At 25.3% G+C, this 16,420-nt stretch overlaps 1 pseudogene across 1 annotated transcript; it reads left to right on the top strand.

Moving 5' to 3' along the window:
- Positions 1-84: 84 nt before the first annotated feature.
- Positions 85-4,755, top strand: LOC145849907 (uncharacterized; annotated as a pseudogene). The gene is made up of 2 exons (XR_014372375.1): positions 85-404; positions 4,314-4,755. The product of XR_014372375.1 is annotated as an uncharacterized LOC145849907 (transcript).
- Positions 4,756-16,420: the final 11,665 nt, after the last annotated feature.

Below are 16,420 nucleotides of genomic sequence, written 5' to 3'. Positions count from 1 at the left end.
AAAACAGGCCCGGATGTAAATTCTCTGTTGAATTAGCAATGCTTGAATGTGTTTGCTCATAATATCATAGAATATGTGGAAACAGTTGCTTTATTTACCTTTTGTTGTATAGCTCAGTTTTCAAACAGGATTTCCAAGACTTGCAGCTTTAATATTTATTTGTCAGTAGAGTACTTTCAGAACATTTTATATTTGCCAAAAAGTGATTGTTTTAATGTTTTATAATATTTATTGTTTTATATCTATAATTAACTACAATACTTTAAATGGTCAGTTTTTGTTTCAAGAAATATTTGATTTTTTGTTCAAGCTTTTCCAACCCACACCATATGAATTTTTTAATTTACAAATTTTCTGTGTGTGTGGTTCTATGATGAAACAATTGGACCAACATTCACAAACATGTAAGTTATGTTTATATTTGCATGTTGTTACTAACTTTTACAAATATTTTGACCAACATTGCTTTATATTGTTGCTATTGGTTTGTCTTATAACCTCAAATTCAAACTAAGTTGTCAATATTTTTCTATAAAATTTAGTTTTAAACCAATATAAGTATTCTGTATTATAAGTTTAACTTGTTTTACCACATTTTCAAGGTGAAAGAACAAAATTTTGTTATTAAATGTTCACAGCTTCATTTAATTACAATTATGTTCATGTTGTGAATTGCATGTTTCTATCTAAACATGGTATATATATATTTGTAATTTCAAAATTTTAACAACACATTTTAAATTTAAGTTATCAAATTTAATTTGTTACTATTAACATGTCAAAGCTACAAACTACAACTACTAGAACATTCAAACTTATTTGTCACCAATAAAGTATGCAATATACCCAATTAAAAATTTTATCATTTCAAAATTTTAATTTTACTCAAGTTGTACTTTTTACTTTGTACTTAACAATAATAAACAACTGTAATAATGTTGTTTACCTCTAAACAATAAATGAATGACAAATTGAGAAGTTTGTGTTTGGCATATTGCAGAGTTGCCACACAGAAAAATTCCAGGTTTAATTTTTTTTGAAAATCTCATGATGCCTCAGATTAACTCAGGCTAGTTAAAAATTGAAAAAAATTGGCTGACTCAGACCAGTTTAGCTTTTTTATAAAAAAATCAAGATATTTTTAAAGATTTTTGACAACTTTAGGCTTTTTTTTTCTATATTTTGAATGTGATATAATTTCAATATTTAATATTTCATAACTAGTTTTGTTAAAGACCTTGATGTTCATTGACTTTGAAAAGTTAATATATTTTGCTGGTTTAAAAAAAATCAGAATAACTCATAACAGTTTTTTTTAACTCTGGACAGATTTTTAGAGTGGCAACCCTGATACTAATATTAAACTTACCAAAAACCAACTTAATGAAAATATAACTTTGTTTTAAATATGACATGGTTAGTAACAATTATTTATTGTAACTACTTATTTTATATTTAAACAGGACAACCATTAAACAAAATACAAAACTAATGTTTTGAAAATGTTAATGCTTGTTTGGAACTTAAGTATTTCATAAAAAATAGTAAAAATGTCTAAAAACTATTAACTTACAAAACCAACTAAAATTGACAATGTTTTGTTTATAAAGTTATTTCTTTAATTAAGCCATGAAGGTCCAACACTTAATTTTATAAAACATTCAACTTTAAACTTTTAATTAGGGAAAATGTTAGTTTTTTTTGAAAGATAAAACAGTTATTAATTCTTAAGATATTATCATTAAAGATTCCAAAAACAACATGAAGAATTCATTTATAGCAAATTTTCTTCAAATAAAAAACAAAAACTTCTCCAACATTTTTAAAGCAGCTTAACTCAAGAAACTTTTTCTTGCATTTTTAAGAACAACTTGAATGTGTTGTTTTTAATTCACAAAAATTCAATTATTATAAAAAATGTTATTAAAATTTTAATTAAATATTAAAAAAAACTTAATGTTATTTTCGAAAAAAAAACTAAATAAATGTTTTGAATATTTTATAAAGACTACAATGAGAAGATTTGAAAATGGTTGCTCAAAACTTTATAAGACAGATATCAAGTCAAATTGTCTTGTTTATTTTTTTTTTACTTTGAGTTTAATAAAAAGAAAATTAAGATACACACTAACTGTGAGTTCTTATAACTCAAAAATGTAATGTATTTAAAAAGTAGCTTAGTAAGTAGTGACTGATAGCTTGGTTATCAACATTAAATAACATTAAGTTTAATAAAGTCAATTTGTCAATTTATGCCCCCTCCCCCCATGGACTCAAGCGAAACTGAAAACATTGCAATTTATTTTGCATACCACTTGCCTGCAAATATTCAAATAAATATATAAATTTGTATTACCAATTATTTTCAGACTTATTTTGTTTGGCAGTATTATAATAAGGCTCCAACCAAAAATTTCAAAAATAATCCTGTGTTTAAAAAAATTCAGTGTCAACTCTTTCAAATTATTTATATACCCTGTTTTTTAATTATTTTTATCTGAATTAATATTGCTTACTCTTTAACAGTTTATAAAAAGTTTACTTATTTAGTATAATTACAATTATTTTTTTTATTGTATCTATTTAAAAACCTAGTGTGCACAAGAGGACTTTTTCTTCACAACATTAAAATTTTTGTGGTTTAATGAAGTGTAGTGATATTAAGTTTGTCAGCAAGACAATTAGGTTCTAAACTAGAATAAATTTAAGGAGAAAGTGTACAAGGTTTAATATAATTAGTTTTATTAAATATTTAAAACTAATTTCATTCTTTAAAACTTTTTATAAAAAATAAACTTTGATGTAGAAATTATAATGACATCAAAAAAATCAGCTGCCATTAAATATAAGTGAAAGAAAAAGAACATTGGTTTAAGCCACTGATGTACAAACTCTTCAAAATTCATAAAAATTGTAAATATACATGGTGGCTTCCAGGTTTCTAAGGTACAAGTTTACTTTCACCTTTTTAATAAAATCTTTAACTTGAGGTATAAAAATGCTTATAACTACAGAAAAGATACTGTACTGCTATTTTTAATTTGTTATATGAAAAATAAAATCTGAATGAAACAAAATTATGATATTTCTTTATTATAACATTTGTTTCTTATTTAAATTTAATTTCAACACATTTATAAAAAATTAAAATTATAAATATTAATGATGACTTGGGTTTAAAATTCTTGATTTTTTTATTAATTCAAGGTTTTTCCAGGATATTTTACCTGAATTTCCAAACTCCATACTAAGGCCAGCCTGTATATATTTCACCTAAAACTTTGAATAAAAACTTTTTTATTCCAGTATAAAAAACCAGTAGCCAACCTGTTTAAAGTTAAAAATTAGCACAGCACTACCCAATAAAAAAACAATTTTTTTTCTAACTTAGTTCTGGTAATTCCAGGGAACCCTGTTACAAGCTGTCAATTAATTAAATTTATTAAGTATAGCTCTGAACTAATTTTTATACCTTTTTGAGGCTAACATAAAACTTAAACTGTTTGCTTCAAAAGGCAAATTTTCCTACTTTGGATATAAATTGTTTTAAAATTAAACTTAAGTCTATGAAAAACATTCAAAAATATCATAAAACCATATAAAACAAATGCACATAATTGTTTCTTGATCATCATATTAATAGTTTTCATCAATAAAAAAATAGTCAATGTATTGTGTAAACTTCATGTGTATATTTCAAATAAATAAAACCTTTGAAGATGGAACTCCACATGTACAAAATAAAGGTTTTTAACTTTGTAAGTATGAACAATATTCATTATAGAAATAGTTTATAATCTTTATATATTGTGTTTAAAATTTTTGAACACTGGATATAAAGTAATTTTAGTGACAGATGTAAATTGATAATAAAAGAGTTGATTATAATTTAAGATGAACGAGCTACCAAGTTTTCTGCCATAAATAATATTTTTTAAAAATTAAAAAAAGCTAAAAAAGTATGTTTACATTTATCTCTGGGTTTACATGCCACATTATTTAAATTCTACTAAAAACTTTTCTGAATCTACCCTATTTTAGCTTATTGTACAGGATAAAGTTGTGAAATACCAACTGTAAAAACTACTGTAAAATGTGTAAATACAAAAAACTATAGCCAACTTTAGAAAAATGAGAAACTTAATATTTCTAACAGTTAACAGCTGTATTTTTATCAAATGCTTTGGTTTTTTTAATATAAAGTGTATGACATACTTGAAGTTTGATTGATTTGTAATATCTTTTAAGCACAAGTAAACAATTGATAATTTCAACTTAGCATTAGTTATACTATTCAAGTACTATTTTTGCAGAATTTAAAAAATCCCTACATTTTTCTAAAATGGTCAACGTACCAAAGTCCCGCAAAACTTACTGCTCGGCCAAGAAGTGCCACAGACACAGGCTTTTCAAGGTGACCCAGTACAAGGCCGGCAAGGCCTCCCTCACCGCGCAGGGCAAGCGTCGCTACGACAGAAAGCAGTCCGGATACGGGGGTCAGACCAAGCCCGTCTTCCACAAGAAAGCCAAGACCACCAAAAAAGTGGTACTGAGGCTGGAGTGCACCAAATGCAAGGCGAGGAAGCAGCTGCCGTTGAAGAGGTGCAAGCACTTCGAGCTGGGAGGAGACAAGAAGAGGAAGGGACAGATGATACAGTTCTGAGTTAAGAATTTTTAGTTTAACTTGTAGGAAATTTCTTTTCGCAATAAATTGGGACATTTACTGTTTTTTTTTTTTTAATAATGGTCGCGAAACTAAAATTGAGTGGTTTTTTATACTAACTAAATAATTTGAATGTGTATCTAAAATAGTTTTCCATGCGAGTATAATTTATTTAGAGTTAGTAAATGAAAAAATTTAGCAAAACAGTTATGTATTGATTAAAATAATAAGTATCAATGTCTTTGTAACAGAAAGATAAATTGGATCAAACTTAAAAAAAATTGAAGATAATTGGCTTTGTTGTTTTAGTAAAGAACAAATTTAATTAGTAGGAATTTAAAACCTTAAACACAGCAAATAAATAAATTTTGCGTATAAATAGAAACAAGCAGTCTAAAACTATTTTTAATTACAAAATATTTACTTTATACAATTTTATGTTGAAAGCATAAATAAATTGAAACAATATGATTTTGATTTTACAACCAGTTTAAAAAACTTGATTTATAAAAGTATTTAAGGCAAGAAAACCTAACATAACAAGGATGAGTAAAAGATGTTAAATATTTTTTTTTTCTAAAACAGTATCTTGATAAAATTAGACAGAGCACAAACACAATTGTCTATAAACAATACAACAATAATGAACAATAATCCATAAATAAATATCTGCTTAATATTTAACATAAACTGTTTAAAATCTAATAAAACCTTTTTTTGAAGCTTTTGTTTGACATATTTAAAAATTTTAATTTCTTAAAAAAGATAAAATTATAATAAATTTAGTCATTTTTGTTAATTTACATCACACCATCAAATTATTGTTGCAATTATACTTCACAAAAAATACTAGTATTAAGTTTAGGTTTAAGTCCAAGTCCTAGGGTAAAAATATACTAAACTTTTTTACAATTAAACTTTTATGAAGATATTTACTAACAAGTAAGCTCAACTTGTTTTCTCATTTTACTTATCAAAGATTATATGATAAAAATATAAGTTTAGCTAAAAATTACAAATTATTGAAAATTTTATAAAAAATTTAACAAAAAAAAATTAAGCTTAAATTATAAACAAAACTTGTTGAGTTACTTCATGTTAACTAGTTCGAATTATAAATAAAACTAGATTTTTAACTAATACTTAACTAGTCTATTAATTTGCACATTTTAAAGTAATTATTGTGCACAACTTTTGAAAAAGGTTTAAGACAACTTGTCAATTGTTTTATAGATAAGTGTTTTTTTTTTCTTCTTTTAACTTTTTTCAAATAAAAAATAGTTTCCATTAATGTTTAAAATCAATTTTCCAGATTAGTCTGTATTTACAAAACAACTAAATTTGAAACTATAAAAAATGTACTATTTCTATTGTAAGATGTTAAAAAAGGATAATCAGTCTTATTTAAAAGTACTTTAATTTGTTCGAGTAAACAGATTCTATTATTTAAGATTATTTTTCAGTTTAACTACATTCAAATTTCACAACAGAGATGGTTAAACATTTTTCAGAATAGTACCTAATAAATGAACAATTAAAGTTTGTATATACTTTATTTGATCAATTTATAATTTGTTTTAACTGGAATCATTGGTTTAGGTCAAAAATAGTACATATAAAATTTAACCGATTTAAAATAACAAGGTTTGTAATTAATCGGTTCGTAAACAAAGCAATGGAAAATGATAGGACGATTAATGATAAGATGAAAAATAACTTGAACCATGTAGGACCATACAGAGTTTAATGGCACCAAAAATATTAAGTTCCTAACTTTAATCGTTCAATAAAAAAGTTCAAGCAATGTAAAGTTAACATTTTTTAATAATCAACGTAAAATTAATGAAACTATAAATATATTGTTTCATTAATAGAAAAAGAGTGTTGTCAAGGATAGAAAAAATAAGTTTGACTAAAAAAATTGATTTTAAATGTATACATTCTACCACTCTATGTACAACACGTTTTTTAAGATACTTTGAACTAATTTTAAAATACCAAATAAATATTTTATATTGATTTTAAACTTAGTTTTAGCTAAGGTATGTAACTAATTCAAATCTAATTTTATTTTAATATATATATTATATAGTAGGTATTTGTTGATACACGAAATACTAAGGCTCATAAATATGATAAAATTCGAATATTTGGTAAAATAACAATCACAGTAGGAATTTTATTTTTAATTTTTTATGACTTGAGTATTTTTAATAAAATTTTACTGCTAGTTATTTTATTTTTTACCTATAAATCAGAATTTTCAAAGTGGCATGGACTAATTTTTATGAATTTTTGGGTTAAAATTTTTTAAATCGAACTAGATAAATAATGAAAAAACATCAAGTTGATTTTAATTTTTGTAATAAAGTAAGCTAAAAAAGTCCTATTTTAATCTACTGAAGTAACGAACAACAAAATTATCTAGGGGTCTAAACGAAGGGTAGGTCTCAAAAATGCACGAAGGGTCACTTTTGACAGAAGAAACTTTTGCAATGGTTAAAACATTTTTATTGTTTTATTTTTACTATCGCTGATACCCTTAGGCCATAACACTTACCTCGGTCGGAAACTTTTTTTGTTATTTTTAATTAGTTAGTTTTGATTAATGTTTTAGTTTCTTGTTTTTTTGTTAATAGTTTTCACTTTACTTTTCCTGTTGCCCCTAACCCTTATACTCGGTCAGTTACTAATTATTTTTTCTTTTCTTTTTTAATTAATTAAGTTATATTTAATTTTTAAAGTTTTTTTAGTTACTTATTGTTTTTTAATTTTACTATCACTGTCACAACCTAACCCTTACCCTCGGTCGGTAACTTTTTACTTTTTTATCGTTTTTTATTTATTTTAATATTTTTTTTACTCTCGTGCATAAATGACCTTTCGTGCATATTTGACCCTTCGTGAAAAAGTGTCTTCGAGCATATGTGACCCGATATTCATGACTAGATATTCCCAGGTGTAGTTTACCGGAGATTGTTTACCGGAGAATCATAGCCATTCAAGAATCTGTTAGGGGGGGGGGGAATAGGTCAAAATTGCACTAAGAAAAAATTGCATGAGGAGACTAAATTGCAAGAAGGGTCAATTTTGAACGAAGATACTATTGCAAGAAAACAAATTTGCACGAAATAACAAAGTTGCACGAAGACATTTTTGCACCAAGAGTCAATTTTGCACGGAAGGTCATTTTTGCACGAGAGTAAAAAAAAAAAAAAGTTACTGACCGAGGGTAAAGGTTAGGGGTTTGATAGTAATTGATAGTAAAAATTGAATAAAAAAGTACTTAATATACATCATTATTAAAAAATAATAATTAATAGAAGTAAGTAGAAACAAATTAATTTAAATAAAAAAGCTACCGACCGAAAGGGTTAGGTTAGGAGTAACAGTGGTAGTAAAAATAAAAATAAAAACAACTAATAAAAACAAAAAGTAATTAATGACAAAAATTTAAGTTACAGATCGAGGGTAAAAGTTAGGGGTAACAGTAATATTCAAAAAAAAAAACATCATTAATTTAAAAAAAATTATAATTAATGAAATTAAAAAACAAAAATAAATAAAAAATTCAACCCGTGAAAAAATGTCACCTCGTGCAAATTTGATAACTACTCGTTAGGGGAAGTATAAAAAAGCAACGTCGTAACTAAAAATAAAAATTCAACCTGGGAAGGTTTTTATTGTTGAAGTTTAGCCCGCGACCACCAAATACCTATCGAACCTTAAAAAGCGTCCTTGACAAGACCTTTTACTGTATTCAAATAGTATACGACCGAAAGGTGTTTTCGTACGCTGGAGAATGTTTTTTTTTGTTGTATGTTTAAAAAGTGTTTGAAAAACTATCTTGTTTTGTTAGCACTTCCAGTAGATTCTACTTAAACTTCTTTGTAGAAACGATTCAAAAAAGTACAAGAGAATAGTGAAATTCCTGTTTAATTTTTTCAATGTGATGTGTATTCCAAAAAGTTCCTGTACTTTATAATGCATTTCTGTACTTCCGGACCAGCCTTGGTAAAAAGCAGTATTATATTTACTCAAGCGTGAAATAATTAGCACAAAACTAACAAAAGTTTATACGATTCAGTGCTTAATTGGAATGACAACTTTTAGCATTTTACAAACCCTATTCCGAACAAATAATTTGCTGTCAAAAAATTATAAACCAAGTTACAGAGAATGAAACTATCTAAATTATAAAAAACGCCAAATTTTAATCTTAGTACAAGATGTAGTATTAACTCAAATTTTTTTGCTAGTATAACTACCATACTAAAATTGTATACTTGAAATTCTCACTCGGAATTAACTTCCTACCAAACAATTCTTACCCGAATCAATTCCAATCCAAGTTAATCGTTACTTTTGTACGGGTGCACGACTATTCAAATTCGGACAATTCAAGTTCCGACAATTCAAATTCTTAATAAAAAATTTAAACTTCAAAAATAAAAAAGTAATCTAATTCGTCTAAAAAAAAATGCATTTGTAAATCGTATTAATATCTACAGGCCATTTTTTTCTTTCCAAAAAACATTAAATGTTTTTTGAGATATGGTTTTATTAAAGTAAAATATATAGTTAATTTTAGTAGTTTTAAAATATCTTTAAAAATATTTTAGATTTTTGAAAAAGATAAAAGTAGCTTGTAAATATAAATAAGATCTACATACACATTTTTTATCTTTTTCAAAGTTGTATTACTTTTTGAGATATAGTCTTTTAAATATTTTTTTAAGAATTTAAGCCGTCGGAACTTAGGTTGTCCGAATTTAAACTGTCACGTAACCCTTTTGTCCGAAGCACAATTTTTGCATAGCAACAAATTAAGTTAAAGTGGTAAATTTTGAACTAGTCGTCAGTTTTGCAAGTTTGTGAAACTGAAATGAAAAATTATTGAAAAGAATAACAATACGTAGAGTTGTAATTTTATGAAACTAAATAAAAGTTAAGTTAGAATTAATCCAAAACAACACTTTAACTTATGTTGTAGAAAATTTTAATCATATTCACAATAAACCTGAAAATTGAATCAAACTTAAGCAAAACATAATTTCGAATAGCGATATTTTTACAACAAAAACTATTATAGCATAACTGGGATAACTGATTTTAAAAGTATGTTACTTGTCTTTTCAGACTAACTTTTCTGTTTTAACTTCAATATTCATTATTAGTCTACTTGGTCTGAATATCTTTGATGTGTGCTGCAAAGGTTTCAGAAGAAAATATGATAACATTTTTAGAAGATTTAACTGTTAAGTAAGTTAGTTTTATTAAGTATTCGACTTATAACGTAACTAAAAAATCCTTAACTTATTATTTATTCAAATTTAAAGTTAACTAATTTTTAAAATTTTTACAATTAATGTTTATTAAACGAAAAAAATAGCGCTAAAAATATTTACAGCAACCTCTCGCATCTTTAAGCACTCGTGACGTTACGCACTCTCGTTTAGTTACGCATTTTAGAATTCTCAAAAGTTCAAAATGAAAAAAATTTAATTTTTTAAATATCGACAAATTGGTTTTATTGTATATTTTTTATTTAAAACATGATTTCAAGTGCTAACTCACCTTTAGACTTTATATCTTTAGACTTTGTAAACTTATGTTCCTTGACTAATTGATAAACATTTAGTTATACCTCAGTATATCACAAATTTTGTTAAAAATAAGAGTTAAATTTTTTTTAATTCCTTAAATTCTTATGGCATGAAATTTATTCCATTTAATTATTATTTATTTATTATTAGAACTGTGTGCAAAATAATATGTATCTACTACTCCATAACTTTTAACTCTGTAAAAGTTTTTATCTTTTTAAGTCCATTAGATATCAATACCCCACTTTATACTATGGTTTAATTGTATTTTTTGTAGACTATAATTTGATAGCTTTTAAATTAAAGGTTGTTTTGCATCAATATAATTTTTAATTTATTTTTTTTTTTTTGTATATAAACTTAACTCAAACCAATTTTTAATTATTTGTCATTTTTAACATTATTATTTTACTACAGATTTACAATTTGAAAATCCGCTCTGCGGTGAAACTGAGTAATTGTTTATTCTCAAAAATAATAAATTATTAATGAAATCTATTCCTACTCATAAAACCCTTTAATATATATTTAATACAATGCAAGAAAAAGGTCAAATTAAAAAATTTGTAGTAACATAAACAGTTTTTATTAAACATTTTTTTATATTTTACATACTTTTGTTCAGAAGAAGAAATCCATTACAGCATGAAATGTATATTTTTGTAAAAGGCTATAGAAACAAATTGGAATATAGACACCACACCATTTCTTAATTCTAAATAAATGATCAATTAAAAATTGAATTTGCTAAGTAGAAGAGAAAATAAGTGTTAAGTATCAAATAAGTCACATATAAAAAAAGATAAACAAAAAATCTACTTATTGTTAAAATTAGCAAAATTTTTCTACAGTATTTTTCTTTTATATTAATTTAAATCCTTTTTTTAATATATGTATAGTTTTATCTTTTGTTTTTATATTTATAGATAAAGTAAACAAATTGTTAAAATCGAAAAAGTCCCCAGTCTGCTTTTAACTAGAAGCAATATCAAAAAACAGCCATTATAGTAAGTATATTTGGTACCTCTCATATCTTTACGATATCTCGTATCTCTACGCATTTTTTCTGTGGACACAATGTGCGTAAATAAGTGCGAGGTTACTGTATTTTTAAGATATGGTATGGTGTACGAAAAATTCTTTCGTTATCGAGTAAAACACCGCTTCAATGCAGTTTAAGGTCATCTTCCTGGACAAAAGTAAAAAATAGAAAGAAACCAAACTAATTATAAAAAGAGAAAAATAAGTATATGCATTAGTTTATTTCACGAAATGTTTTATTATCTAATTTTTTTATTCTTTCACTAGAAATCAAATTAAAAATGACTTCGAATTTTATTTTTAATAGATCACACAAAGAGCCTGAATTAGGGCATTGGACAATGGTGTTAAAATTTATTATTTTGAGTCTAGTTGTAAAAATGACGATAGTTGCATTAGATGTTTTAAAACGTGCAGTTAACTTAAAAACATTGTTTTCCGATAAATAAAAACCACTTTAATAGTTTGTATTTAATTGAGTTTTATTTTCATTAAACTGAAATAACAAAATACAAAACAATGTAAGCTAGGCATAAAATGAAAAAACAAACTTTGTTTCAAATATTAAAGAAACACGATAAAAATTCACAAAGATAATGGAAAACTTTTCTCTTTTAGTGAGGCTAATGTAATATGGATTATTTATTGTGTATACGTATATATTGGAGCTATCTAATTAAGCAGGTTTAATCTCAACTTAAGCAGGAAACTAACCGGGCCAGACTTGATTCAGATGGGAATTGTGCGGGTTGGAGTTTATCGTTTGGGAATCGATTTGGGGGGGGGGGTTGTGCGGCTGGGAATTTTTTAGGTTAGAACTGATTCAGGTTGAATTTTATTTGGGTTGGTATTGATTGGGTTGGAGCTGACTCGAGTGTAATTGATTCGCATTGTAATTGATAGGGTGGAAACTGATCGGTGGAAGTTAATCGGGTTTGAACTTCTTCGGGCGGAAGTTGATCGCGGGTTTACACTAAGCGTGTCTACCAGGGGCGTGTCTAGACTTTTTTCAAGCAGAGTTCACAATTTTTTTTTTAATTTGCCGCTTAAGTACGCATTTCTCAGGTATGCACTGCCAGTTAAGTACGCAGTATTTAGGCGAAATAATTTCTATTTAAAATGATTTTTTCTGCTTGGAAATAAAAAAAAACATACAAGCAGTAATAGAAAATTATTATGTTTGTTTTTTTATTATACGGTATTAAATTTTGATAAATTAAAACTAAAGAACCAGAAAAAATTAAGAACTTACAAATTTTCTTTAAATTAAGAAATTCTATTAGTTTCAAAGTAAAAAAAAGTTTTTTTTTCATTCTGTAAATTTTTTTTGCTTTATTTTAATTTGTTTGTAACCTTAACACCAATTTAGAAGTTTTAAAATATTGTTAAGTAAGTTTTTTATTCACTTATTACTTTTAGTTTAACAAATTTTAATCTATGTCCACTAATCTTATAAAATGAACTGCTTTACGAAAAATCGTAAATCAAAAACTATTAAATTACGCATCATTTTACTACGGTCAACCTGAAAACACAATCTATAAGTGCTTGGTTTAAAATTGTTTAGCTTAATTCGTGTTTTTTATAGTTTAACTTAAAAATAGCTAATTTTTAATAAAGTATTTAAATACGATACAAACTTTAGTCAGTGTTTGGAATTACAAATAACAACTTTGTTTGAATTTCGTAAACAACTCATTTTATCAATTTTAGTAAAACCAACATTTTGAAACATTTTAAAACAAGATAAAAAAGCAAATGTCAAAGAAACGTGCTCTATACAAAATTATAATGTTATCATTTGTAAATTATTAATGATAAACTTTTAAAAACGGGTGGCTGTCTAAATTGCACGAGGGGACAAAATTGCACGAGTTTACAAAATTGCAGAAAGATATTTTTGCACGAAGGGTCATTTTTGCGCAAAAACTATTATGCACGAGCAGACGATTTTGCACGGATTTTTTTTTAAATAATTTTTTTGTTATTTTTTTTAATTTAGTTTTTTTTTTTTTTACTACCACTGTTACCCCTAACCCTTACTCGCGGTCGGGGTAAGTTAATTTTTATTTTTATTTTTTGATTTCATAAATTTTCTAATTTTATTTATTAGTTTTTTTTACTATTACTGTTACCCCTAACCCTTACTCTCGGTCAGTAACTTTTTTTTTTTTTAAATTAAATTATTTTGTAGTATTTTTATTCTGTTTGTTTTTTAGTTTTAATTTTTTTTTCAATCACGCGCAAAAATGTACTCGTGAAAAATTGACCCTTGGTGCAATATAGTCTTCGTGTAACTTTGTTCTCTCGTGCAATTTTGTTCCGTCGTGCAATTTAGACCCGTTCCCTTTAAAAACACCTGCGTAAAAGGTAAAACGTAACTTAACTGCTTAATAATGTCATATTTTATGTCTGTTTTGTAAATTTATTTAAAGTACAATTTGAACTCTATTTTTTTTTAGTTTAATAATCGTGTTATATTTTAAAGTATTTTAAATGCCTAATATTTATGTATAACAGCCAAGTAATAAAACTCACTTTTTTGTTTTTTGTTTTTGAAATAAGTAATAAATCTAGACTTGGTTTAAATTACTTAGTGATGTGTTTTTTTCAATTGTTAATTGTCTATTATAGTATGTTTAAATATTGATTAAAAGTTATCAAACAAATTCCGTTTAAAAATCTTGGCTAAGTGTAAAGGAAATTTACTAAAACAATAAAACTAAGATATTTTTACCCAGTAAATATTATACAAAAACGATGATTTAAAATTGCCAAACAATGATTGATTTAGACATTTTATTTTCAGCGACTAGTTTAGGAAGTTTAACATTTGTACTTATGCCCTTTCTGTTGTCATTGGAATTTTTTTCTAATACAGCTTTTACAAATTTTTAAAGATACAAATCACGGTAAAGAAGGTTTAACTAAACTCTCTGCGCTTTGTGATCATAACAGTCCTAACGTCTATGACTAATTGTACAATTAAATGCAAAAATAAAACAAAAATGAAGGGAATGCTCAAATACTTCATTTATAACAGCCATTTAACATATAGTATAAAAAATTATTAAACCATGTGTTTATCATAATATTTTCACAATTTTTTTATCAATTACCTCGACTTTTTTGTAGCATTTAAAAAAAAATTGTTTAGTTCAAAGTAAATTTTAAATATAATTAAGTAAAACAGCATTTTTTTTTTTATTATAGCACATGAAGCATGTTATTTAAAGCTTTAAAAGATAATCTACATACTGTCTAGAAGACACGTTTTTATTTTGTTATTAGAGTTCGTACCTTTAAAACTTTTTTTTATATCTTTCAAAACGCTTTAACTTTATATTTTTTGAGATATTGATATATTGATTTATTCACAAAGTTTAATTGAAAGTTTATTGCTTTTTACTATTCAAACAAGAAATATTGAAACATTGATTAAAGTTTTTACGAAACAATTAAAAAACAAAAAGTCTGTAAAAACACATAAACAATATAGTTTGAACGTTTATTAACATTATTTTTAACTAACCCATATTGAAATGATGCTTAATAAAACATAAAGCTAAAAAACTTTTGTTTTGATATCTTTTAATAAGCATTAGGTATTACAACTGCATGAGATAAAATAATTTAAGACTTTATGCAATTGTTTAGGTTAAGCAGACCAACAATAAAATAATCATTGTTTAATTTTGGCTTCATTTGTTTGAATCATGCTTAAAAATATATGTAAAAACATTAAAATTTTTAAATATTATTTTACAAGTATTAAAAAAAATTAAAGAAATGTCAAAAAGCAAAATTTTTTAACATATTTAGACATTTCAAATGTTTTATGTTATCACGTTTTAACTTTTTCTTTCTTTAAAAGTAATCGTTTTGTTGAAGTTAATCTTCTTAAAACCTCAGTTACAAGTTTTATAACCTTTTCTTAAATTACTTTTTTTTCTATAAAGTTGTTTGATGTTGGTTGTTGTCTAAATTTTAAATGCTAAGTTTAGTTAAGAAAGTTTTTTGTTATAAATTTACAAGGTCGCATAACTTATTCAGTAGTATCACCTGCATTTGTAAAAACAAACAAATACAATTTTTTATGACGAGTTTGAAACTTTTTTTGTTACAACAATTTAAACCGTACTTTTTTTTCAAGATCAAAATAACTGCTTGTCAAAAACAGTATGAGTATGCATAGAATACAAATCAACTTTATATATAAAAGAAAGATGCGTTCTAATAAGAATACAAGTTTAAAAGATATTAAAGGTTAATATTAAGTGTTAAATTTTTATTATATGATTATAGATGTTTAAAAACTTGGTATCGTTTCAATTTTAATTGTTTTTTGAGAAGTTTAAATATAAGCTTTGAGTTTAAATATTTTTAAAGTAAGCTCATGTAATTCTATGGTAAATATATGTGTTTAATTTCTTAAGTTGAAATACTACGTAATCCTTAAAATGAAGTTTGCTATGATAATTTTCATCCTAATTATACTTATTGTGAGTATAAGTTCTTGTGAAGTTGACAACGAAGTTTTTCAAACGGTTTGGACAAGGAAATATGATTATTTGATTTATGATGAGTGGTCATTAAGCGGACTTGTGAGTTATCGCATAAAAAGTAAAGAACTTAAAAGTGTTTTAGATTTAAAGTTTCCTAAACTGCAATGTGGCATAAAAGAAATTTGCACTAAAACAGTACCTAGAACTGAAAATCTATTTAACGAAAGCTCGTATTATTATTCATTTTGTGAACTGTATTTCAAGTTTGAGCATAAAAGAAAGCATGTGTTTACAATCGACCATTTGGAGTTGGCGTTGTTTTCGTTTCGAAATTTTACCATTGATCCAAACCAACTTATCAACAAGTTTGGAAAAAGTTTATTCAATACAAGGTAAGAATAAACTTTTCTTTGTCAAACTAGTGTAATGTTCAGTAGTTTTAATGTTGTCTATTCATTGTAAAACTTTGAAGTCTTAATACTAATACTCATCAAAGCAAGTATTTAGCTAATAAAACTTTTGTAATTCAAATGTGTTACTATTTAGTACTAAAAATAAATATTTTCAGACAGAAAGCAGCAATTGCAGCAGTGATAATATACTTT

This window comes from Thalia democratica, chromosome 2 (genome assembly GCF_965202585.1).
Source record: "Thalia democratica chromosome 2, ktThaDemo2.hap1.1, whole genome shotgun sequence".
Taxonomy (NCBI): domain Eukaryota; kingdom Metazoa; phylum Chordata; class Thaliacea; order Salpida; family Salpidae; genus Thalia; species Thalia democratica.
This window is presented reverse-complemented; position numbering and strand designations above follow the sequence as displayed.